This window comes from Bos taurus, chromosome 27 (assembly GCF_002263795.3).
Source record: "Bos taurus isolate L1 Dominette 01449 registration number 42190680 breed Hereford chromosome 27, ARS-UCD2.0, whole genome shotgun sequence".
NCBI classification, from domain to species: Eukaryota; Metazoa; Chordata; class Mammalia; order Artiodactyla; family Bovidae; genus Bos; species Bos taurus.
The window spans coordinates 7,872,957-7,900,254 of NC_037354.1; the positions used below are offsets into that span (position 1 = coordinate 7,872,957).

The 27,298-nt window shown below is 41.0% G+C and overlaps 1 long non-coding RNA gene across 1 annotated transcript; it reads right to left on the reverse strand.

The window, feature by feature from the left end:
* Window positions 1-11,385: 11,385 nt before the first annotated feature.
* LOC104976775 (uncharacterized) lies at window positions 11,386-23,620 on the reverse strand. The gene is made up of 3 exons (XR_001495264.3): window positions 23,276-23,620; window positions 13,278-13,611; window positions 11,386-12,017 (listed from the first exon to the last, which is right to left on the reverse strand). It is a non-coding gene; the product is annotated as an uncharacterized lncRNA (long non-coding RNA).
* Window positions 23,621-27,298: the final 3,678 nt, after the last annotated feature.

Here is a 27,298-nt window from a genome sequence, read left to right on the forward strand (position 1 = left end):
GGAACGCATCAGATGAGCCCTATAATTGCTCCTTTCTGCTGAAAGACACTTGTCTGCCAGGAAAACAAAACTCTACACTCTAAAAGAAAACAAACAAAGCATATTCAGAACATCAATATCACTTTATTAATGCTACCTAACAAAATCACTGCAGATGGTGACTGCAGCCATGAAATTAAAAGACGCTTACTCCTTGGAAGAAAAGTTATGACCAACCTAGATAGCATATTAAAAAGCAGAGACATTACTTTGCCAACAAAGGTCTGTCTAGTCAAGGCTATGGTTTTTCCAGTGGTCATGTATGGATGTAAGAGTTGGATTGTGAAGAAAGCTGAGCACTGAAGAATCGATGCTTTTGAACTGTGGTGTTGGAGAAGACTCTTGAGAGTCCCCTGGACTGCAAGGAGATCCAGCCAGTCCTCTGAAGGAGATCAGCCCTGGGATTTCTTTGGAAGGAATGATGCTAAAGCTGAAACTCCAGTACTTTGGCCACCTCATGCGAAGAGTTGCCTCATTGGAAAAGACTCTGATGCTGGGAGGGATTGGGGGCAGGAGGAGAAGGGGACGACAGAGGATGAGATGGCTGGATGGCATCACCGACTCGATGGACATGAGTTTGAGTGAACTCCGGGAGATGGTGATGGACAGGGAGGCCTGGTATACTGCAATTCATGGGGTTGCAAAGAGTCGGACATAACTGAGTGACTGAACTGAACTGAACTGAACCACCAAACAAAAAAATTTCCAAGAAGAAAAATTTGAATTTAAAAATGGGAAGAAGAGAAATATGAATCATAACCTGTAGAATTAATGAATCAGTATAAATAGGTCTGGAGATGACAGCGAAACAAGGACTTTATTATTTTTTTGTTTGTTTATATATTTATTTATTTATATATATATTTTTGTTTGTTTATATACATATATTTATTTTTTTCTTGGCTAGTTTTTTTTTTTTTTTAACTTTACAATGTTGTATTGGTTTTGCCATATATTAACATGAATCCACCACAGGTATACACGTGTTCCCCATCCTGAACCCTCCTCCTTCCTTTCTCCCCATACAATCCCTCTGGGTCATCCAATGTCTTTAAAATGGTTTTTACACATATACTCAAGGATTTAGAGAAGAATATGGTCCAAATAATAGGAAAAGTGGAATATACATTAAAAAAAATGAAAATCTGGAAAAGAAAACTGCAACATTTAACATGAAATTTTAAATGTATGGGCTGAATAAAAGATTGGGCATTGAGGGTGAAATAACTAGTGAAATTGAAGGTATTTTTTGCAAAAGCTGCCTTTGGTAATAGGAATGAGGAAAATAGTGGTGAGCAGAATAAATATTCTTGCCTTCATGGCTTATTTAACACAGAAAAGAAGAAATAAAAATCAGAGTATCACCAAAGCATCAGTGTAAACAGCATGCTGCTGCTAAGTCACTTCAGTTGTGTCCAACTCTGTGCGACCCCATAGATGGCAGCCCACCAGGCTCCCCTGTCCCTGGGATTCTCCAGGCAAGAACACTGGAGTGGGTTGCCATTTCCTTCTCCAGTGCATGAAAGTGAAAAGTGAAAGTGAAGTCGCTCAGTCGTGTCCGACTCTTCGAGATCCCATGGACTACAGCCTACCAGGCTCCTCCATCCATGGGATTTTCCAGGCAAGAGTACTGGAGTGGAGTGCCATTGCCTTCTCCGGTAAACAGCATAAGCATTATAAATACATTGATGCTGAAAGATATAAACGGAAAACTTAGATTAGATTTGTAGAGGGAGTGTGTAGAGAGATGGGAGAAAAGACTTTACTCAAGGATAGCTAATCTGGAAGTTTTAAAATTAATTTATTATGGCAGTTTCATTTGAATTCTCTGTTACTCAAACCACTGTTTAATGATTTAGTAGCTCAAAATAATTTTGGCCACCTTGTAAGTCAGAGAATTTTTGAGGTTCGATAGCACTTTTTTTTTCATATATTATTGTGTTCTGGTACTATTTTCTGGGGAAGTTTCTGGCTTTTTCTTTAGATATCCAGGTGCCTACATTAATATGGAAGATTGTTCCCACTCCACTATGCTGACAGATGGGAAGTGATAAAGTTTACAGTTGAGCCCACGGTTTCTCTTCCTATATGGGTCTATATGTAATCATCATGTAAACTTCACATTAGCTACAGTTTATTGAGCACTTACTATGTTCCAAGAGCAAATGCTTTCAATATTAACTGTCACAGCATACAGCTGAGAAGGGTACTACTCTTACTTTCATTTTAGAGATGAGGAAACTGAGGTACTACGAAGGTGAATGACTTGCTAAAGACTACTTAAACTGAGATGGGAAACATGGCCTTGTGACTTCACACTCCTAGCTTTCTCATGGCACCAAGGCACAAAAATTATGGGGCAGTTTGGCTGATCTGTAAACTGAATTTAATTCCTTTGCCTTCTCTCATAGTTCCTCAGCATGCCTAGTAGTCTATGACGGTTTTAAAAAGAGTACATTGTCTTGAATGACAAGCACGTGGCATTAAAAATCAAGGGAAGAGGGAAATGGAATGGAAAGAACAACTTACAGGGCCTGCTATTAGGTTTAAAAGCAAGTTGTTGGATTTAGTTAAACATGTTAAAGTCTTAGTCCCTTTAATACACAAAAGGCTTGAAATTAAATTAGGAGGTTTATTAGCACCAAACATGGAACCATCATCAACATTTGGGTTCATGTTATTTTATTAGAAATATTATTTTATGTGGTAGTGAGTAAATGGAGTACAGAATGAAGCAGGGCAAATGCTAATAAAGTTTTACCAAGAGAACACACTGGTCATAGCAAACACCCTCTTCTAACAACACAAGAGATGACTCTACACGTGGACATTACCAGATGGTCAATAGCTAAATCAGATTGATTATATTCTTTGCAGCCAAAGGTGGAGAAGCTTTATACAGTCAGCAAAAACAAGACCAGGAGCTGATTGTAGCTCAGATCATGAACTCCTTATTGCCAAATTCAGACTTAAATTGAAGAAAGTAGGAAAAACCACTAGACCATTCAGGTATGCCCTAAATCAAATCCCTTATGCCTATACAGTGGAAGTGAGAAATAGATTCAAGGGAATAGATCTGATAGACAGAGATGCCTGATGAACTATGGATGAAGTTTTTTTAACATTGTACAGGAGATAGGGATCAAGACCGTCCCAAGAAAAAGAAATGCAAAAAAGCAAAATGGCTGTTTGAGGCCTTAAAAATAGCTGTGAAAAGAAGACAAGTGAAAAGCAAAGGAGAAAAGGAAAGATATAAACATCTGAATGCAGAGTTCCATAGAATAGCAAGGAGAGATAAGAAAGCCTTCCTCAGGGATCAGTGCAAAGGAATAGAGGAAAACAATAGAATGGGAAAGACTAGAGATCTCTTCAAGAAAATTAGAGATACCAAGGGAACATTTCATGTAAAGATGGGCTCAATAAAGCACAGAAATGGTATGGACCTAATAGAAGCAGAAGATAAGAAGAGGTGGCAAGAATACACAGAAAAACTATATAAAAATTATCTTCATGACTGAGACCATCATGATGGTGTGATCACTCACCTAGGGACAGACATCCTAGAATGCGAAGTCAAGTGGGCCTTAGGAAGCATCACTAGAAACAAAGCTGGTGAAGGTGATGGAATTCCAGTTGAGCTATTTCAAAGCCTAAAAGATGATACTGTGAAAGTTCTGCAACTCAATATGCCAGCAAATCTGGAAAACTCAGCAGTGGCCACAGGACTGGAAAAGGTCAGTTTTCATTCTAATCCCAAAGAAAGGCAATGCCAAAGAATGTTCAAACTACCGCACAATTGTACTCATATCTCATGCTAGTAAAGTAATGCTCAAAATTCTCCAAGCCAGGCTTCAGCAGTACATGAACCGTGAACTTCCAGATATTCAAGCTCATTTTGGAAAAGGCAGAGGAACCAGAGATCAAATTCTCAACATCCATTGGATCATCAAAAAAGCAAGAGAGTTCCAGAAAAACATCTATTTCTGCTTTACTGACCATGCCAAAGCCTTTGACTGTGTGGATAACCACAAACTGTGGAAAATTCTGAAAGAGATGGAAATACCAGACCACCTGACCTGCCTATTGAGAAATCTGTATGCAGGTCAGGAAGCAAGAGTTAAAACTGGACATGGAACAATAGAGTGGTTCCAAATAGGGAAAGGAGCACGTCAAGGCTGTGTATTGTCACCCTGCTTATTTAACTTCTATACAGAGTACATCATGAGAAACACTAGGCTGGAAGAAGCACAAGCTGGAATCAAGATTGCCAGGAGAAATATCAATAACCTCAGATATGCAGATGACACCACGTAGAAAGTGAAGAAGAACTAAAGAGCCTCTTGATGAAAGTGAAAGAAGAGAGTGAAAAAGTTGGCGTAAAGCTCAACATTCAGAAAACTAAGACCATGGCATCTGGTCCCCATCCCTTCATGGGAAATAGATGGGGAAACAGTGGAAACGGTGACAGACTATTTTTGGGGGGCTCCAAAATCACTGCAGATGGTGACTGCAGCCATGAAATTAAAAGACGCTTGCTCCTTGGAAGAAAAGTTATGACCAACCTAGATAGCATATTAAAAAGCAGAGACATTACTTTGCCAACAAAAGTCTATCTAGTCAAGGCGATGGTTTTTCCAGTAGTATGGATGTGAGAGTTGGACTATAAAGAAAGCTGAGCCCTGATGCTTTTGAACTGTGGTGTTGGAGAAGACTCTTGAAAGTCCCTTGGACTGCAAGGATTTCCAACCAGTCAATCCTAAAGGAAATCATTCCTGAATATTCATTGGAAGGACCGATGTTGAAGCTGAAGCTCCAATACTTTGGCCACCTGATGCAAAGAACTGACTCATTTGAAAAGACCCTGATGCTGGGAAAGATTAAAGGCAGGAGGAGAAGACAACGACAGAGGATGAGATGGTTGGATGACATCACTGACTCAATGGACATGAGTTTGGGTAAACTCTGGGAGTTGGTGATGGACAGGGAGGCCTGGAGTGCTGCTCCATGGGGTCACAAAGAATGGACATGACTGAGCAACTAAACTGAACTCAGTGAGTAAAAATGAAAAATGATGACACAGATCTACTAGAAATCTGTCCTAAAATCACCAGAATTTTCCCTAAACATACTATTTCAGTCTAGTTTTTATTAATTCAGCAAACCACCATTTTGCCTCCCAATTTTTGCTGGTGGTGGATAACAAAGGATCATAATACAACAAAGCTTTCTAATTTATGTGCTGCTGTAACTATTATCTAATGCTTATTTGGTCACCAGACAAGTCAGCCTGCTAGAGATGGCACATCTTTCATGGATTATGTTTCCCTATAAGGAAAATCATGAAGAATTTGGTGATTTTTCTGTACTTGGTTCGCTTTTGGTATTTTTCTCACATGAGATAAGCTTTCTGAAGCTTGACATGAAATCTCTGCATTGAATTCTGAAATGGTTCCACTAGATTTGTATAGATCATCGGATTGATAAATTGCAAATCATATGGATTGTTTATGAATTGTGGTTTTTCCTTTGAAATGAGTAGGTTAGAATCAGCAGAAAATTAACAAAAAATATGATCTATGCACAGGTATTGCAGCATTATTTGTAACATCAAAATAAAGAAACAATCCAGATATCTACCATTTATAGAAATGGTTGGATAAATTATGAGGCATCCACCCAGGGGTGTGGATATAGTTGTAAAATAGAATGAAGAATATCCTTGTGCATTATGATATGTTATCCCAGGATGTTTTTTTAAATGAAAATAAAAAAGCAAAGTTCATAGTAGTGTTTATGGTACAAACAATTTGTGTATGTGCTTGTATATTTGTGTAAGCTTGTGAGTGTGTACGCTTGTTTATATTTTCAGGAAGAAACAATAGGAGGTTAATTCAAAAACTATTGAAAATATTCACCTATCTGGAGAGAAAGGATACAGGAGAAAGTAGGCTTGGAAGCTAATGTAGTCTGAACATTTTTATTTTTTACTTTGACTTTAGAAAGATGCGATGTCTTACAAAATAATAAAACCAAAGAGAAATAAACAGTTGTTCTTCCACACCAAGTGAATCCAGAACTAAAAAAATGTTAGTTGGAAACAAATCTTAATAATCATATGGCAATAAAGTGCTAAACAGTGCAGACAGTTAGATAGATGAGCCAATTTATTTTTATTGAGAAGAATTATCAGAGGAGAAAGTTAGCCTTTTCTCCATATGTCATTAAATTCTAAATCAATTACTGAGGTTTTGATATTTACCGTGAACCAGATCTAATATTGCAAAATGTCTTCTTGTCCTCTGGGTACAGAGAGACACTCAACAATACATGGAAATTAGACCGAATAGTCACTGGATGATCAAAGTGGAGTGGGGAGGGGTCCCTGTTCCCGTCTGTCTCCCCTCCACTGACCTCTCAAGTTTCTTGCCTGTCAGGGTTATAAAATCCATTGTTTCATCTGATTTCACAGGTTTGTAAGAAGGCTGACCTTGGTGGGTTTCCCCTTTGCCTGATGGTGCGAGTATTAGCTCATGGCTGCTGTGTACTAGGAAGTGGGGGTCCTTGCGATTTGTTTCCAGATGGATTGAGAACTACTCCTTGACTCCTGACCTTCTTGGGATTTGGAGGGTGATTCCTGGTTGCCCAAACTTTCCTTCTAGACTTTGCCTACCTTATAGAAACCACTATCAGCATGACTGTTTTAAATAGGTTTGTCATTTTTTTTATCACAGTGTTTTTTTAGTTGGAGGATAATTACTTTACAAGGCAATGGCACGCCACTCCAGTACTCTTGCCTGGAAACTCCCATGGACAGAGGAGCCTGGTGGGCTGCAGTCCATGGGGTCGCTAAAAGTCGGACACGACTGAGCGACTTCACTTTCACTTTTCACTTTCCTGCATTGGAGAAGGAAATGGCAACCCACTCCAGTATTCTTGCCTGGAGAATCCCAGGGACGGGGAAGCCTGGTGGGCTGCCATCTATGCGGTCGCACAGAGTCGGACACGACTGAAGCGACTTAGCAGCACCAGCAGCAATGTTGTGTTAGTTTCTGCCATACAACAACGTGAATTAGCCATAAGTATACATACGTCTGCTCTCTCTTGAGCCTGCCTCCCACCCCCTCCATCCCACCTCTCTAGTTCATCACAAGACCCGATTGCAGAAAACTGTGACACTGATGAAGAAATCAAAGACGATGTAAACGGATGGAGAGACATACCATATTCTTGGATTGGAAGAATCAATACTGTCAAAATGACTATACTACCCAAAGCAATCTACAGATTCAGTGCAGTCCCTGTCAAATTACCAATGGCATTTTAAATAGAGCAAGAACAAAAAAATTTATAATTTGTATGGAAACACAAAAGACCCCAAATAGCCAAAACAATCTTGAGAGTGAAGTAAGTCAGAAAGAGTTTGTCATTTTAATTGTTACAGATTGTTCGAGTGAGTGACAAAACAAAAAATGAAACAGAGAAAATACTGACTAGAAGCAGAACAAAGGACAATGATGGTATTGTAAATTGAATGGATTATATAGTGGTGAGCAGCTGGAAGAGTTGCGGAAGAGTTGCCGGTGATTTAAAGGAGGTGAATTGCTCCAAAGACAGCTGTGTCAGAAACAAACATGCTACACAAATTGATCTGCTGGAAGATTGCAACTCGGAGAATCAATCACCTTAGTATACAAACCTAGTTTTCTTTTACTTATTTCATAAGGTGAAATAAAACTCCAGAAAATTTCTTGGGAGATTTCTGAATGAAATTGACTAGAAATTGGACTGTTCCTTACGAAAATACAGAGGCTGCCATATTTTAAGAATTTTTTAGTTGATTTTCCCCCAAGATAAACAGCAACTGTTTTTTGACACATTATCTTCTTTATAATGAAAGAATTTTGAATCTAGTTATACTTAGAAAATGGCCACAAAATGTAAACTGCCATACTGCCCCTCTTTTCATTAACCTAGGTGAGTTTAAAATTTTTGTTTTAAAAACTCAAAAGTAAATTACCAGGTTTTAATCAGTTTCTTTGGTCTAAATGTGGGAATAAATCAAAAACATTTGAAACCAAAAGGATCCTGATAGTGTTTGTTATTTTTAAAATGCTGCAAAGCAACCCAGCAAGCAGGTTTGAAATTTGAAAATCCCTAGAGCCTCCCAAAATGTTTACACATTCTTTTATCAGAATACAGAAATAGAGTAGTAGATAGGCTCACTTACAGTTCAAATTAAACTTGACTTCTCAAACACCCAATACCCAACTCTGTGTTTCAGTGTAGTATAAAAATGCGATCAGGGGAGAAATTAATACAGTTTATGAAATATATTGAGTATTTTTTTCCTGATGTACTTAATTAGTGGTATTCTGTTTATGTGAAATAGTTCAAAAACTCTCATTATCATGTTATTACTTCTAGTATCAATTATCTTCCTTTGAATGTGGGGATTTAGAATGCTTATCATTTCCCATAAATCTCTTAATCCATTCTTAATCCCAGAAATTTATCCATAAGGACTAAACACCAGTTTGGTAAATGTTCTACTCCTCTTATCATCTGAAGGAAGTGGACAAAGATAGCAACCCCAGGCATTCCAAAAGCACTTAATCCAGTGGGAGAGGACTCTCTAATCCTTTTGTTAATTTTTCACTATCACGAACCAGTAAACTCTAATGTGTAACAGGTTTAAAATACAAAAACAAAAAATTGCCAAAACTGTCTAGAAGAGACGTTGACAGTAAGGACCAAGTGGGAGGTCTCTTACTGTGAACCGAGCTGCACAAACATGCGAGGTGACACAGCTGATTTATCAGTCTCAGAGGAAGGACTCCTGTCTCAGGCAGAGACTGAACTGCAGCATGGAACTCGAAGAAGTCTAAGGATCAAACCAGAACATTCGCTAGGAAGAACAGAATGCTGACTCTGCTGTGCTTGGTGTATCGACCAGGTGACAGTCACATGCAGGCTCAGATGCCAGCCTGCTGGGTGGATCGTCTCCTTTCCTGCTCTGTGACCTTGGGCAAGTGAACTGGCCCCTCAGTTCCTTGTTTTCCTCATCTGTAGTTCCTCCTTCACAGGTTTATGTGAGGATTTAGTGATTTAAACTCACCTGGGCTTCCCTGGTGGCTCAACTGATAAAGAATCTGCCTGTAATTCAGGGGATGTGGGTTAGATCCCTGGGTTGGGAAGATCCCCTGGAGATCTTCCAGTATTCTGGCCTGGAGAATTCCATGGACTAGTCTATGAGGTTGCAAAGAGTCAGACATGACTGGGCAGCTTTCACTTTATTCTTGAGGGACTTCGCCTGTGGTCCAGTGGCTAAAACTCCAAGCTCTCAGTGCAGGGAGCTGGGGTCCGGTCCCTGGTCGGGGGACTAGATCCCACGTGCTGCAGCTGAAGACCTCGTGTGCCTCAACTAAGACTTGGTGCAGCCAAAAAAAATAATAGTAATAATAACACTAATAATTTTAGGGCTTCTCTCGTAGCTCAGTTGGTAAAGAATTCGCCTGCAATGCAGGAGACCCTGGGTCTGGAAGATCCCCTGGAGAAGGAAATGGCAACCCACTCCAGTATTCTTGCCTGGAAAATCCCATAGAGAGAGGAGCCTGGCAAGTTACAGTCCATGGGGTCGCAAGAGTGAGACATGACTTAGGGACAAAACCACCACCACAGTGATTTAAATCCTAAATCTTCAGTGCACCTTAAAGCCATGCCTGGGACACAGTAAACTTTCAAAACAATAGAGTCTAATACTCTTCTTTCAGAAGAGGGAGAAGAAATGTTGCATAGCACCATAAATTGTAAAAAATAATATAGGTTCATGACAAAGAGGACACATTAAAATTTTACAAATCCTTTTCATAAAGGAGAGGTCATAATCTCTAAGAACTGCATTTAAAGAAATGTTACTTTTTCTACTGACGAAGACTGAAAATCATCACTGTTATTTCATAGCCTCACAAAGACATCAGAAAGGAGGGTGTTCTGGTTAGGGGTATTCATCTAAGATAATTTTACCCAAAGCTGGTCTACATGTAGGAGATCTTGGTGCTCCTTACACATGCTGGACACCCACCTTCCTCTGTGGACCAAGCGTTCCTTCTAGAGGCTCCTGGAAACCTCTGTCCAAAGGCTGTTCTGAGGAGTTGATGCCCCGAGAGCAGCCTCTGGGTGTGATGGTTTGAGTCTGGGGATATGTAGGCCAGCTTCCTGCCCTCTGAGTGGGAAGCGCAAAAGTAATCTCCACAGCATCTCCCCGAAGTGCTAAGCAGTAATCTGCTCCTGATACACCCTGTGTCCGCATCATCCCCTTTCCTTCCTGACGTTACTTTCCAAACTCACTCTTTAATCCTTAACTCCATCTTCTTCTAGCAGAATCTCAAATTCCCCTCTGCTAGAGTGCTAAGAAAATGATACATAACACATTTTTTTAAAGTGACTTGAGGAATGTTCTCTGAGGGTCAGGAAGAGAGATTATATGGTGTTCAAGAACCAGCTTAAGCCATGTCATTATCTTTACAAATATGTGACAATATGTTTTTACACACAAGGATTTTAATGAGGATTTCTCTCTCCTACAAGATGCTACCATAGGAGAAAGGAAATAAATGTGTGACTGGAATCCTGAACCTTGAATTTTCTGCCAGCTTCCCTCTGTTGTTCGGGTACACAAAAAAGATATGGAAAAGAGATACTCCAAAAAAATTATCCCATTAATTATGCTAAGTCTTTGGCCTCAAATCCTAACTAAGCAGTTGGTTCTTATGAGCATCTTGTGTCAGCTTCTGGAAGAAGGAAACCTCATTCTTCTCTCTATTCTCATTGCTTTCTTAAGGAGGCAAGGCAAGGTTTTGAACTATTTCAATTTTAGGGTTCTTTGGCTGGAGTGGTGACTTGTAGGTAATGGAGACACGGTGTCTACATTTGTTTCTGATTTGGGCAGGTGGGGATTTGCATCCACTGTTATGGTGAGTTCTGAGATTCTTATTAGAGCTTTGGGAGAAAGAGAACAGGCATTATAGCCTCCTTGTTTCACTAATATTTAGACCAAACCAGCGTAAGAAAAATAAAATGCTCCCATTGGATTCAGCCTGACTCAGTGGAGTTCTACTTTGGCACAAAATCCTAGCTTGCAGAAAGTACTATATTTCCCATATTGCCTTGATTGTGCACACAGGACCTTTTGAGGAGGAAGTTGGCTAGCCAAGGCAGAGTTCAGGGGATCTCAGGGTTCTTAAAGCCTCATCTCAATGTGACCCCTTTCTAAGATCACCCTCTCATTTGCTAGAAAGCTAAGAGCCACGGTGACTTCATTTGTATAGACGACACAGAGTGCAGGAGTCCAGGCTAAAAATAGGCTTTATTTACTCCTTCCTTTTTATCGACATCCAAACCTCGGCCACCAGATAGACAGCTCAGATTACAAGAGGCAAAGGAAAACAAACCTCACAAAAAGTACACCAAGGGAAAAAGATATCTTATACTCTAAAATCCAGAGCACAGCAGGTATCAGCTAGGATGGCCCATATCCTGGCATCTCTGGGTGCTACAGGGAAGATTTCTCAAACAGCAGTCTTTGTCACTCATTCCACATTTATTTATTATCTTTTGAATATTAGGAATTATCACATTGAAAACATTATGCAGTATGTGTCTTAATAGAACATACCCTAACCTGGCTGCATGGTTATAACAAAAAATAAAGAGCCCAGAGGGAAAAGAGAAATTCCTACTCCAGTGTGTTGTTTCAAATAGAAAAGATTTTTTACAAGCAGAACTCACAATGATGAATGTACATTAAGGGATTTAACTTACTCACATGGCAAAACGACAGGAGGAAAGTCTGCTAGAGGCTTCCACCCAAGATCTTATTCACAACGTGGAGCCAAAGAAAGTCACTCTTTTTCTTGCAGAACCTGTACTGATACTTCCCAGAACCTCAAGTGAGATAGCTTTAGGAGGAATCCAGAACTCTGCAAAGGAGAGAGAAGAAACAAATAATCCAAGACCTGGCTGACATTCCTGCTTCAGGGGATTAAGTGATTCTGAAGCCTGTACTCCTTATGGATTTCCTTTTGTGTGAGATCCTAAAGTATTTGCACTAGTGTTGAAGTGGTTTCTTTTTTTCCCCCTAAATACAAATATTTTTGTGGACTTAGAAATTGATCAGGAGTGGTTGCAGTCAGAAGCCCCAGGGAATGGAAAGGTATCTGAAATGGGTTATTTAGTCATCTGAGCTTGAAGGCAGTGTGGCATCCAGATAGTATTAAGGTATGGAAATGTGTTTGCTTATGGCATGCAGTGGCAAACAGCTAAACCAGATACAATCAGAAGTATCCATCAAAGGCAAGGAGGTGAGGGGCTGAGTTGCCATTGCCAAGAAAGAGCATTTATGTTATGGGTTTGATAGCTGATTCTATGGACAATTAAAAGATTAAAGATTAAAAACAGAAAGTGATTAGCCAGTTTTTAAAACTCTCAAGATATAGACTAAATCCAAGGGGCTTCCCAGGACTGCTAGATAATTTCTTATCAAGAGCAGAACTAAAATAGCTGAATAGCAAATGTGCTATGTATTTCTTCAGATTGTGGGTTTCCACACCAGTTGACTTTATAACCTTAGCAGAATCTTGTGAGACAGTTAGGGCTACAGCTAGTAATAATGGAACTTCTGGCAGTGACACTGGATTATCTAGTATGACTTCTAAGTAAAGGAAAGGGATCTAACTCCAATTATCTTTCCATATCAGAGAGTTTGTTCCTGCCTTGTTTAAAGACTCAGAATCTCATTGCTTGGAAGGAATTACATTTCAGTGGAAGGAATTACATTTCATCACCACCCTGATACCTAAATCTACAACTTAATTAGTCTCTTCACACTGGGACAGAGAAAGGGAGATTACAAAGCCACAGGATGTAATTTTCCCACCCAAAGAATTGGAGCAATTTTCAAATTCATATTAGGAAAAATCCGGGGAATATGTCTGTGCTTGCTTGAGCAAGGAGAGAAAATCTAGTTTTAGACTGGGCTGAATTTCTCTATATAAGTGTCAGAATTCTGGATTCAGTGGAACTTCAACAGCTGGAAATAATGATAATTGTTTCATTGAGTGTTTCATTAAGGTCTTGGGTGGCTACTGCTAAATTAAACTGAGAGGGAAGAAAAATTCTGGAATAATTAAGTAAAGAAATCCAAAGATATTGGGATGTAAAATGTGTTGGAGTAAATTTACCGTGTGTGGCTGGCTTCTCTCCACCTCATGTTGACCCAGAGAGGGCTTTGAAGAGAGTGTTCATCAGCGCCTTCTGAGAGCTATGCCAGCAGGTCAGATATCTTTCCTGGCTGTGTTCAGGCCACAGCTGATAGAAGAAGATGTTGAAATGGAAATGACTCCTTGATTTCAGTGGGTAAGGAAGTTCCTGGGGTGAGAGAAGTCATGAGGTCACACTTAATCACCAAAAGCGTGATGGACGCGGTTACTGCAGTAGGCATCTTCCACTGTGCGGTAGTCAGTGCAGCGAGTCTGTCTCCAAGATCAGTGACGGTGGCTGGACAACTTGGGGTTCCTAGGGTGAAGACAGATGGCGAGCCCATTAAGGTCCTACTTGATTGGTGCCTCTGAGCAAGGATAGGTCAGCTGAATCGAGGTCTGCCGCAGACACAGGGGTGATGGCAATCCTCCCTTTGATTTGTGCCCTCAGAGCCCTTTGACTGAAGGAGGAGTCAGGAATACATGAGAAAATCTGTGCAATAGCAACCCAATAATATTCTTTGAATCTCCTTATTAGCATTCCTCAAAGGACTCTGAAATCATTTTAAGAATGACCATAAAAACTAACAAATGAATATAACAAAACAGAAACAGACTCTAGAAAACAAACCAGTGGTTACCAGTGAGGAGATGGCTTGGGGATGGGGCAAGAGTGGGGAAGGGTGCTGAGAGGAACAAACCAATCAGTACAAAATAAATAAGTTATGAGGATGGAATGTACAGCACAAGACATATAGACAACATTTTATAATAATTTTAAATGGAGTATAAAAATGTCAAACCCTTGTGTGTATCCCTGAAGCTAATATAATATTGTAAATCAACTATGCTTCAAAAAATTAAAAAAAAAAAAAGACCATAGAATGGGAGAGGGAGATTCCCAGACCTTCATGTTCAAAAGGTAAGTATGATCCATCTAACTCTGATTCCATGCAGGCAAGTCTCCTTGAACTGTGATGATTCCTATTATAAAGTTGGATGAAACTACCATAAATTTCTTAGGGTTGTTAGGAAGTCAGATGGATTCACAGATGTGAAGTTCTCAAAATAGTGTCTGGACAGTAGTAAAAGTCATATAAATTTTTCTTGTGGTTAATATCATTGTTAGAAATGGCTAAGTGAAAGTTTCCAGAGGTTTTTCTTACCCAAAATAGGAATAAATCAAAGGCAGTACCCCCGACCTCTTAGAATTATGGAAATCTACAAGATTATTAGAGGCTTGCAAGATGTAGGAGTAGAGATTACATCACTTTCATGGTTAGCTGTGCTGTTTAGTTACTGAAAAAGACAGACTGATTTCAAAGAATGCCAATATATTATCAGATGTTTAATTAAGTGGAGATTCAACGTTGCAATTTTATATGTGGTGAGGTCTCTTCATTGGAACACATCAATATAGTCCTTCGTAACCACCCAATGACTTGACAGATGCTTTTTTTCTCTATCCCCAAAAGCAGTAAATAGCAGAAATTTGTTTTCATGTGACCGAGACAGCCATACATCTTCACTGTCTCTCCGCAGGGTTATATCAACTTTCTAGTTCTACGTCTCAAGTCATTCTGCAGGGATGAGTAATTACCTCATCAATGTCTGGACATCACACTGCCCACTACCCTATCATGCGGATAGAAAACCGAGCAGGGTCCCTATTACCTTGGTAAGATGAAGGGCATAAGTGCCACAGCCTCGAAAATACATACCACAGAAGTATAGGGACCTTCCCCTTCCATACGATTTAGGAATGTCCTATGATCTAAAGTATTTGCTCTTCCAAAATGAAAAATAAAAAGCAACTCTTTGGTTTTGAAAAAAAAAAAAAATCGCATATCTGTGAACTGCACTGACCCATATGCAGTGGCCCAAAATAATAGCCAGTTTGACCCAAAGAACAAGGATACTCTCCCACTGGTGCAATGCAAGTGCCTCTTACTTTTGGTCTTTATGGTTCAGTGGATCCTGTGGATGCTGAATAGACCTTGTGGTGACAGACATAGCAGGGGCTCTGATGATTTGGGAGAAAAATCATGGCTTCTCTATAAGTAAAAATCATGGGTTCTCTTTAAGTAAACAGACTTGCCACTGATCCCTAGAAGACTATGAAGCCCTGATGGTAAGATCCCTTGTGACTGTTAGGTCTTGGCTGCTCGATATCAGCTGAATGTTGTCTTACTGTATCATAAATTTTGGTATTCATCGTGGTTAAGTTTTACACTTAGTAAATATGTGAGCCTGGACAAGTTTCCTTTTTGTACTTTGGTTTCCATATTAACAGGATAGTAAATAACTGACAATGTTTTGATAGGATTAAATGCCTCAACAAGTAGACCACTTATAATACTGTCTGGCAAATAGTAGGGGTTTATTCAGTGTTAACTGTTGTGGTTCTTATTCTCCTTTGAGGACTAGGACCTGTAACCCCACAGAGCCCAGAGGTGTAAGGTTGGGTCATTTGGCTACGTGTTATTCCTGCACCCAAACCAACATACTTTTCCTATTAGGGACCAAAGCATCCCATACAGTGATACAGTGAAGTCGCTCAGTCGTGTCCGACTCTTTGCAACCCCTTGGACTATAGCCTATCAGGCTCCTCCATTCATGGGGTTTTCCAAGCAAGAGTACTGGATTGGGTTGCCATTTCCTTCTCCAGGGGATCGTCCCAACCCAGGAATTGAACCCTGGTCTCCTGCATTGCAGGCAGATGCTTTACTGTCTGAGCCACCAGGAAAGCATCCCATACAGCTTTCTAATTCAACGTACAGCATGTACTCTGGAAGAATGGACTCCATCTTCAGAGTATTGCTTCTGAGCCAGTGCTTTACTATGCCTTTGGATGCTAATTCCAGGATGCTCATTCTCCCAGTATATGTCAGAGCAGTAATCTCCTAGGTCTGGAATGAGCTGTCTCCATACCTCTCCATGAGTCAAATCCCATTGACTGTACTCTGATACTCTGATCTTGATGGTCATGATCATAGTGAACCCTGCCTCCCATCCCAGTTCTGATGTTGAAATGAAGTAACTAGCTTCATTGCTTCAGGCCTAATATCTCTGTTGCCATCAGGGAGGAAAGTGCTATGACAGTTTCTCTTACCCTCTGCCCTGGTCTGCACATGACCGTCACCACTGACTCTTAGTGACACCAATGCCCTCTTACCAGCTAATTCATGAGCCTGAGTCTCCAATGTCCTCTGAGTCTTTCTGTGGAAGGGAAAAAAATCTGAATGGTCTTTTGGCTTCACAAGAATATTACTTCTCTGAGGCATTTAATCAGTTCTCTACAATTGGCCATAGCAATTTGGGAATTTCAATTCTGTTCAACATGGATTATTGCTTTCTCCATGCTGCTAGGAGCCATCCCTACATCCTTCCCTGGGGTCTGTGGCAGAGTGTTAAGTCCCATGTCACAAGAGAAACTCTCCTTGGTTATGTCTTATTTTCCAGTCCCCCGGCTCAGGAAACCTCCCATTGCAATCCCACCTGCCATCCCGGATGGTCATGTCCATCCCTCCCTGCTATCCTGGCCATCCTTGCCTCCTGCCATCCTGGATGGTCATGTCCACTAATTCCTGTGGTTTCTCTGTGGCCTTGGCCTATATTTCTCTAGCAGGTTAATAAGTCCCCATCTGGGTGATGCTGTACTTAACTATTGCCAGGCAGCCACAGAGAGAGGGGCACACATTCTGAGACGATCCCTGTGGGCTTGAGGGGAGAGTGCTGCACTGTCCTCCTTACTGAGGGTGGCCCAGTCTTGATGGTGGGCTGGAGGCTTGATCTCTGTGGGCTCTGAGGTTCAAAAGAGTCTGGCTGTCCTGGGCAGGGAGGTTGAGCATACGTGGAAACTCTGTACTCTCCATTTAATTTTGCTGTGAACCTAGTGCTCTAAAAACAAACAAACAAAGGTGTGTAAATAAAAATTTTTTAAATTCTGAGGACTCAAAATCTCAAGAGGGATCTACTCAGATATTCTCATCTCAGGGCCCTGAGATGTAACATACTGGCTTCAGAAGAACTTTCAATTGTCTCTGAAGATCAGGGATAATAGTTTAAATCCTCAGTTTTGCCTTAAGCTTTTCTTCTCTTCTCCTAAGAGAGGAAATTGGCCTCATTTAGGCTACCAAAGAAGTGCTCTGGTATTCACATTTGCTTTTCAATTATTTGTTCAATATTGTTAGCTTTTCATCAGGAAGGAAAGCACCATGACTTAATGACAGCTCACTAAGTCTGCGGTCCTATGTCCTGTTTCCATCAGTCATGACAATTCCTTCCAATAGAAGTGGCTTCCAAGCTGCCAGCTGTTAATTTCTAAGCAGCTGGGCTGCCTCCTTGTGCCAGGGCATAGTCTTGGCTCACAGAACAATGGGGATGGTGTCCTTAGTCTCAAATGGTGACCAGTGAGCCCGTCCTGGGACCATGTCTTTCCTTCTGGCTTTCTTGAACTGCTCTTGGAGTTGGCTGAGTTCTCTGGGAAGCAGACACTGGGATGGAGACAGGACTGCAGAAAAGTTGTGCAAAAAAGAGGAGGAAGTCGGATTGCGCAAGCAGAGCTGTCAGGCTAGGATGTAGAAGCTGCAGACCTGACCCTGTCTCTGCCAGGCTGTGGGAAGCTCCAGAGTGAGGTCCCTGTGGTGGAGAGGCTTCCTCCCTCGGAGGAAGTGGCCAGGCCTTTGCAATTCAGCCTTGCTCGTCATTGTCCTTCTGGAAAGTGTGACTTGGCTCTGAATCTGTTGGCTGATCACACACCTCAGACTGAATTCTGTACAGAGAAAGGATTTGAGCTACACAGTTCTACTTCATCCACACATGGTTACAATGAATTCAGGTAAGATAGTCCCTCTGTTCTGCAATTTTCACTTTCCAAAGTTTCCCTGGTGGTAAGTTTCAAATCCCACGTGGTTGAGCACCACCACGAAATCTCTCAAGGTTAGCTGCCTGGTTGCGGGAATCACCACTTTGTCCAGCAAACCCCGCCGTCGGTCACCTAGGGGCTGCTGTGTTATCAGAGCCAGGGTCTCAATATCGCTATACCTGTGTTCACATAACCTTAATGGCGACCGCAAAATAAATGGAGTGGTGTTAGCAATTCAGAGATGCCCAAGAGAAGCCAGAAAGTGCTTCCTTTATGTAAAAAGGAGAAAGTCAGCAAATAATGCGGAAAGAAAGAAATGGTATGCTGAGGTTGCTGAGATCTGTAGTTAAGAATGACCTTCCAATCTGTGAAATTGCGAAGAAAAGAGAAGCTCTTGCTAGTTTTGTTGTGTCGCCTCAGACTTCAAATATGTAAGTGCATAGTTAAGATGGATGTGAGGTAAGATGTTAAACTTACACAATAAGATATTTTGAGAGAGAGAGACTGTAACAGTGCAGTGAGCCCAGCGGGAAGCTGGCAGCCATTGCTGAATGTCATTTCTCCATACCCTGTTGCCAGGCAATGAGTATTGCTCAGTCATTAGTCAGTGCCATGGTGGCACCCACAAGCAAATAACAGTCAAGAATGGGCAATTAATGAGGGGGTTCAGACAACAATGGAATGGTGGTCCTGAGGTAGAGAGTGAGGTAAGAGTTGGATCCTGGCCTTCTCCCTCAGGCCCTCCAGCTCACCCAGACTTGTGAGCTGGGGGGCCCAGAAACTGCTGGGAGTCTGTGCCCTTCAGGGCTCCAGAGCCCTTACCAAGGCCACCCACTAGCCTTGGCCCAGGCCTTGAGGCTGTGGTGAGCCTTTCCCCCATCCCTGTCTCTGTGACCTAATAGCAGCAGCTGTCTGTCTGGGTCACCATTTGTGGGACCTGGTTTCCTCTGCTTTGGGTGGCCTGAGGAGCCTGATGGCCAGTTGGGTCCTTGCTGCCCAGCTCCTTCAGAGGTGACGGCTGGGCAAGGTGTGGGGGACCTGGCCCTGAGGGAGCCCCTAGCTGAGCTTTGCCTTCCTCTTAGCCAGAACAGGGACCTCGAAGGGTGACAGCTGTACCTTGGGTCCTTGCCCTTTCTTCTTGGGACAGAAAATAATATTCATTTGGTAGAGAGTTATAGGGACTTTTTTGCCAGACTTCAAAGACTCTGACACCAAGCAGTCTGCAACAACTAACTACACCCCTCCCCACCTTTTGCTCTGAAAAGGGTTTTGATGAGAGCTTTCAGTAACTTTGGGCTTCTTAGGGCATGAACCACCCATGTACTTGCATGGTCCTGTAATAAGCCTTTCTGTTCCAAATGCCAATGTTTTAGTATTGTTTGGCCTTACGTATGCCACCAGCATCACATATGTGAACTGGCATAGTCAGTGACAAGACCACGTTCTTAAAACTTTTGTTACAGTATACTGTTATAATTGTTCAATTTTATTACTGATGTTAAGCTTGTAGTTTGCCCAACTGACAAATTAAACATTGTCATAGTTATGTGTGTATAGGAAGAAACATATACAGTGTTCGGTACTGCTGCCGTTTCAGGCATCTACTAAGGGTGTTGGATAGTATCCCTCACAGATAAGGGGGAACTACTGTAGTTACATACAGTGATGAGGTTTATCTATGGTTTTCATAATGGAACCAGAACATTTCCTCCTCATCAGGAGAACTTTCCAAGACTATTTGCTTTAAAATAATAGTTCATTTCAGAATCAGTGTCTTTCTGAGGGACAGAGAACAATGTGAATTCATTTTACAATGAAACTTCATTTGTTTCATTAAATGACTATTCTTTATCATATGCTGCCTGCCAAGTCGCTTCAGTCGTGTCCGACTCTATGCGACCCCATGGACTGCAGCCTACCAGGCTTCTCTGTCCATGGGATTCTCCAGGCAAGAACACTGGAGTGGGTTGCCATTTCCTTCTCCATCTTTATCATATAGATGAGGTCAAATTAGATATCTAATCTGGAAGATATTCAGAGTAACATTGAGAATTATTCTGCTTTTCACATGTATTTTTATAAGTACTTATATAAACATCTCATTCAGCTTGGACAATAACCCTAATCTGTCAAGTGGGCAGAGCAGCATCACAAATTCTCTTGGTCAAATTTTATTATTATTTATTCCATAAATTCTAAGAGACTTTCATGATACCAGGAAACTTAAATCCAAGGACCACTAAATTAAAAACTTAAATACCAGTGTATTCTTAATGACTTTACCTACTTCAGTTTTTGTTGTGACTTTAAATTCATGTGAATCTGATGAATTTAAAAGCTAAGTTATGGCAGTCCCAAGATGGCAGAGGAATAGGACGGGGACCACTTTCTCCCCCATAAATTCATCAAAAGATCATTTGAATGCTGAGCAACTTCCACCAAACAACTTCTGAATGCTGGTGGAGGACACCAGGCACCAAGAAAGGCAGCCCATTGCATCCCATTCTCTTCAAAAGGAGGTAGGACAAAATATAAAGACAAAAGAGTTAGGGACAGAGACACGTCCTGGGGAGGGAGTCCCGTCCTGGGGAGGGAGTCGTGAAGGAGAAGTTTCCAAACAGTTGGAAACCCTCTCACAGGCGGGTCTCTGGGGGAGTTTTAGAATCTCAGAGGGCAACATAACCGGGAGGGGAAAAAAAAAAAAAAACCCACAGAATAGGTGCCTAACCACAATTTCCAGTGGAGAAACAGCCCAGATGCTCACGTATGCCACCAGCGAGCAGGGGCTGGACAGGGAGGTGTGAGCAGCATCATTGGTCCTCAGGGTAAGGACTGAGCCTGAATGCCCTGAGGACAATCTGAGGGAGTTAACGTGAGACAGCAACCCAAACTGTGGGATCGCCAGAGAGGGAAAAAAAATGAGAAGAGAGTTTTCCCGTGAAAGGCTCTAACATGCAACCTGGCCCGCTCACAGAACAAAGGATTGAGCTACACCAAAGGAGAGCTAGCTGGCTGCATACAGGCCCCTCCCTGCGCTGGAGGCAGAGAGGCAGGCAGGTGACAGCCAGAGCTGGAAGGCGAGGGGCAATCCTGGCCCCAGAGACCGGCATCCTCCACCAAACTGTGGGCAGGCTCCCAGTTGCTAACCATGTCTTCCTGGGATCCTGGATGGTTGACATCTGTCAGGAGGGTCACAGCCTGAGGTCAGCTCACCAGAGGAGACACACGGCACATCTGATACGGTGCTCTTGCAGCACACCCAGGAAACCTAGTGGCCAGGACGTGGAAGGGGATTAAGACTCACGGCCCACCTGGGACAGTGTGCTCGCCAAGCACCTGGTTGCCTGAGCTGCTCGGAACTGGGAAGGGCACAAAACACATGCCCAAAAAGTCTGTGCCCTTGCAGAGTACCCGAGAACCTGAACCCGAGCAGCTTAGACCTGGGAAGTACATGAAACACAGGGTCCACTTTGGACAGTGCCCTGCAGAGCACCCTGGAGCCTGAGCAGTGTAGACAGGGAAAGCACATGCAGCTGTGAGCTGGGGCAAACCTAGTGTGGTCTGTACACTGCGAGCACTCCTCACACATGCTAGTCATATTTGTTTGCAGTGTTCCATCCTCCCCACAACACAACTGAACAAGTGAGCCTAAATAAGTGACCACCTTCGTCCCCTTGTGTCTGGGCAGAAATTAGACACCAAAGAGACTTGCAAACAGAGGAAGTCAAAATAAACAGAGAGGGGACTGCTCTGGAAGTGACAGGTGCAACAGATTAAAACCGTGTAGTTAACATTGGCTAATCATTTGAGGGGTCCTATAGAACTTGAGAATGAGTACAAGCTGGAACAAGGAACTATCTGAAACTGAACTGACCCCAGACTGCCCACAACAGTTCCAGAGAAATTCCTAGGTAATTTTACATTTCACATTTTAATTTTTTTAATTTAAGTTCTTTAATACTGCTTTAATTTTCATTTTTATCACCTACTATTACCTTACCAAAAAAAGACCTTATTTTAAAAGCAAATTTCATATATATATATATATATTATAATTTTTGTGATTTTGTTTTGTATTTTTAATATTGTCTTTTTGAGAGTCTAACCCCTACTCTAGATTTTTAATTTTTGCTTTTTGGTATTTGATATCAATTTTGTACCTTTAAGAATCTAATCCTCAGTATCCATTTTCATTTAGGGGTGTGATTACTGGCTTGATTGCTCTCTCCCCTTTTGACTCTCCTTTTTCTCTCCCAGGTCGCCTCTATCTCCTCCCTCCCTCTTCTCTTCTCTACTTAACTCTGTGAATTTCTCTGGGTGTTCCAGGCTGTGGAGAACACTCGCTGCTGCTGCTGCTAAGTCGCTTCAGTCGTGTCTGACTCTGTGTGACCCCATAGACGGCAGCCCATCAGGCACCCCCATCCCTGGGATTCTCCAGGCAAGAACACTGGAGTGGGTTGCCATTTCCTTTTCCAATGCATGAAAGTGAAAAATGAAAGTGAAATTGCTTAGTCGTATGTGACTCTTAGCAACCCCATGAACTGCAGCCTACCAAGCTCCTCCGTCCATGGGATTTTCCAAGCAAGAGTACTCGAGTGGGGTGCCATTGCCTTCTCCGGTGGAGAACACTTAGGGAACTGATCACTGGCTAGATTTGTCTCTCCCCTTTTGACTCCCTTCCCCTCTTCTCTTCCTGGTCACCTCTATCTCCTTCCTCCCTCATATCTTCTCTGTGTAACTCTGTGAACCTCTCTGGGTGTCCCTTGCTGTGGAGAATTGTTTCAGCATTAACCTGGATGTTTTATCATCTGTGCTGTATGGATGGAGAAGTCTTGAGCCTATTGTTAAGAATAAGATTGAAAGCCAGAGGCAGGAAGCTTAACTCCAAAACTTCAGAACATCAGAGAACTCCTGATCCCAGGGAACATTAATAGACAAGAGCTCATCCAAATGCATCCATATCTACACTGAAACCAAGCTCCACCCAAGAGCCAATAAGTTCCACAGCAAGACATACCATGCTAATTCTCCAGCAAAGCAGGAACACAGCCCTGAGCATTAAAAGACAAGCTGCTCAAAGCCATACCAAACCCACAGACACCCCAAAACTCACTTCTGGACACGTCATTGCCCTCCAGAGAGAAGTGATCCAGCTCCATTCACCAGAACACAGACATAAGCTCCCTTAACCAGGAAACCTTGATAAGCCTCTAGTCCAACCCCACCCACAGGGAGCAGACTCCACAACAAAGAGGAACCACAAACTTCCAGACTACATAAAAGGCACCCCAAACACAGCAATCTAAACAAAATAAAAAGGCAGAGAAATATTCAGCAGGTAAAGGAACATGATTAATGTCCCCCAAACCAAACAAAAAGGGATGAGATAGGGAGTCTACCTGAAAAAGAATTCAGAATAATCATAGTAAAGATGATCCCAAATCTTGAAAACAAAATGGAGTTACAGATAAATAGATTAGAGACAAAGATTGAGAAGATGCAAGAAATGTTTAACCTAGAAGAAATAAAGGACCTAGAAGAAATAAAGAAGAGTTAATCAATAATAATGCAATAACTGGGAGCAAAAGCACTCTGGAGGGAACCAACAGTAGAATAATTGAGGTAGAAGATAGGATAAGTGAGGTAGAAGATAGACTAGTAGAAATAAATGAAGCAGAAAGGAAAAAAGAAAAAAGAATAAAAAGAAATGAGGACAACCTCAGAGACCTCTGGGACAATGTTAAATGCCCCAACATTCAAACCATAAGAATCCCAGCAAAAGAAGACAAAAAGAAAGGACATGAGAAAATACTTGATGAGATAATAGTTGAAAATTTCCTTAAAATAGTGAAGGAAATATCCACCCAAGTCCAAGAAACCCAGAGAGTCCCAAATAGGAGAAACAAGGTGAAACGCCCCAAGACACATATTAATCAAATTAATGAAGATCGAACACAAAGAGCAAATATTAAAAGCAGCAAGGGAAAAGCAACAAATTTCACACAAGGGGATCCTCATAAGGATAACAACTGATCTTTCAGTAGAAACTCTTAAGGCCAGAAGGGAATGGCAGGACATACTTAAAGTGATGAAAGAGAAAAACCTACAACCCAGATTACTATACCCAGCAAGGATCTCATTCAAATATGAAGGAGAAATCAAAAGCTTTACAGACAAGCAAAAGCTGAGAGAATTCAGCACCAACCAAACCTCTTTTTTCAAACTTAAAATCATTCCAAAGGATTTCCCAAGATCCATAATTCTATAGTCACCATAACTGTAATTTTAAATGACTACCTAATATAATATTATATCTAGTGTTTTAAAATGTTTTAAACATGGTTTGAAAGGATAGTTTAAAGACAAATCTCATGGGAGATAGACTTTTGGGGATATACAAAGTAAAAAAGATTTTAATATGAATAGCTTTCAATTGTTTAGAAACTGGACCAAAACACGTTAGAAATCGTTTATAATGTTGTTCTTCCCTGTGAGACTTCTCACTGACCTTTCAGCCTGACACAAAAATAGAAGACTTTATCATAGCTTTAGCCTGTAGGCCTATTTTTAGGCATACAACGTCATGACCTAAACTTAATAAAAACCCAACACAAAGAGATGAAAGTGGGAAACTTCTTTGCAGAAACTCCTTTGAGACTATATCCTGCCTTAATTCTACAAGAAGAATTCCCACAGAAATCAATAGGAGATTAAAATAAATATCAATGGCAGGATACAGTCCAAATTATGAACGAAAAAATTTAAACTTGACAGGTTAATTGTTTTTCAGAAACAGTGAAATTTTGGAGAAGTGTTTTCATGAGGGAAAACCAACATTTTGGCTATAGATATATGAATACATAGCATTTTTGTGTAGCAGAACCTTATCAGTGGGAGCTGTGTGCACCCATTGTGTTATGACACTGGTTTCTGTCATTTTGAAGGGAAGTTTCTTGACCTGCACCCAAGTTTTGCACTATTTGTTCAAGTTTCTAACATGCTTTTAAGTAGAATAAACAGTAGACAAGATGAAAAAAATGTATTTCAAACTCTCCTTGCTTAACCATATTATTCAAAAATTATTAACAAATTTTAATCATACTAAATATGGAAGATTCAAAGGTTAAAATTGGGTAATCAGTAACTGGGTGCCCTTTAGCTACAAAAATGTTACAGTCAGTATGAAATAAAGTGAAGTGAAGTCGCTCAGTCGTGTCCGACTCTGCAACCCCATGGACTGTAGCCTACTACGCTCCTCCGTCCATGGGATTTTCCAGGCAAGAGTACTGGAGTGGGGTGCCATTTCCTTCTCCAGAGGATCTTCCTGACCCAGGGACTGAACCCAGGTCTCCCGCACTGTAGGCAGGCACTTTACCGCCTGAGCCACCAGGGAAGTCCTTTGGCTAAAAAAAGTTTACAGTCAGTATAAATGTATACAAAATGTTCAGGCTCCTAAGTTTATTGTCTAGTAAATTTTATACGAACAATTGAATAGAGGCTTGTATGAAAGTCAAGTTCATTCATTATTTAATTTTACCTTCTGCAAAAGGAGGATGAGATTCAAGAAAGAGCAACATAATACACTATTGTTAAAGTACTAGATATACAGGGCACAATTTTACCTCAGTGTGGTTGGCACATAGTAGATGACCAAGAAATTTTAGTGGCTGAATCAGTAATAGATGTTTCAAAGACAACAATCAATTCGATTAACATTCAATAAGTTCCTATTATACTCAAATTGTGTGCAAGGGCTATAAGAAATGTTATGATTCTAGCAATGTCCCTATACTGAGAGCCAGGTAAACTTGAATCAAGCCCATTATAATACCAAATCATATGCATTAGGAGCATAACTAGAGATTAAAATAAAGTACTCTAGAAATATAAAGCGATAGCAATGATTTCCCACTGAGGATTAATTGGGGAATTAACTGGAAGATGGAAGAACACATGGAGGGAATAATCTAAGGCGAAAGGATCAACTTCTCCAGTAGCAAAGATTAAAGTGTCAGTGACAGTACTTCACGGGATGATTCATGTTTCCTTGGAAGTAAAAGAACAGACTTGTGAATGATTCTTCTGGGAACAGTGACAAGAACGGTGGGTTTGTTTACCAATTGCAAGGAAAGTACATAAAAATGACATCTTTTATGACATTAAACGATTCTAGTATGAAGATAGCAGAGAAGTAGAATACGGAAGTTAAAATGAGATGTCTCGTCCGCAAGGAATAGAGAGTACTTGGCTGAAATGGAGTAAGTTAATGGAGTTGTTTTTTGTTTTTGTTTGTATCCTATGAGACCTAAGATACTGAACAGTAAGAACTGTAGAAAAAATTAAGTACTTTTGGAAAAATGATATTGCTTCTGATTAACTTTAAACACTAAGCATAAATTTGTTATCAAGGAAGCTGTTAAGGGAGCTCCAAAATGAATCAATGTGACTCCAAATTTACCTTAGGTTGAAAATGGTCCAGTCAGTTCATCCCCCGTACTGTGTGAAATGAAAACCTCTATCTAAAGCATTTTAGTGTCGTTACATTAATTTCTTTGAATACTAATTTCAGTAAATATTTTAAGATGATCAAGGCACAAAAATCTGTCTGAGATTAAAAACCTGCTGTTAGCCCAAGGAATGTAAAAGTAATGAAATGTCAAGAAAAATTTAATGTACATGTTTGAGCTTGTAGAACAATTGTGTTCAAAGGAAATTAAACTGAAAAAAAATTGTTTTAATATAGCCAATGCATGACTAAATTAGATGAACTCTTACAAATAAGTACACATTCCCCTTCCAAAGAGCCGACAAAAATATGGAATTCTCTAGGCTAGATTACTGGAGTGGGTAGCCAGTTCCCTTTTCCAAGGGAATCTTTCCAATCCAGGGATCAAATCCAGGTCTCCCACATTGCAGGTGGAGTCTTTACCAGCTGAGCCACCAGGGAAGCCCAAGAATACTGGAGTGGGTAGCCCATCCCTTCCTATCCTATCCTATCTCCTAGTGGGTATCCTATCCCTCTCAAACCGGGGTCTCCTGCATTGCAGGAAGATTTTTTACCAGCTGAGCTACCAGGGAAGCCCCTGATGATAAGAGCTAATGTTTATTGAGCATTTACTATATTTCAGCTACTGTA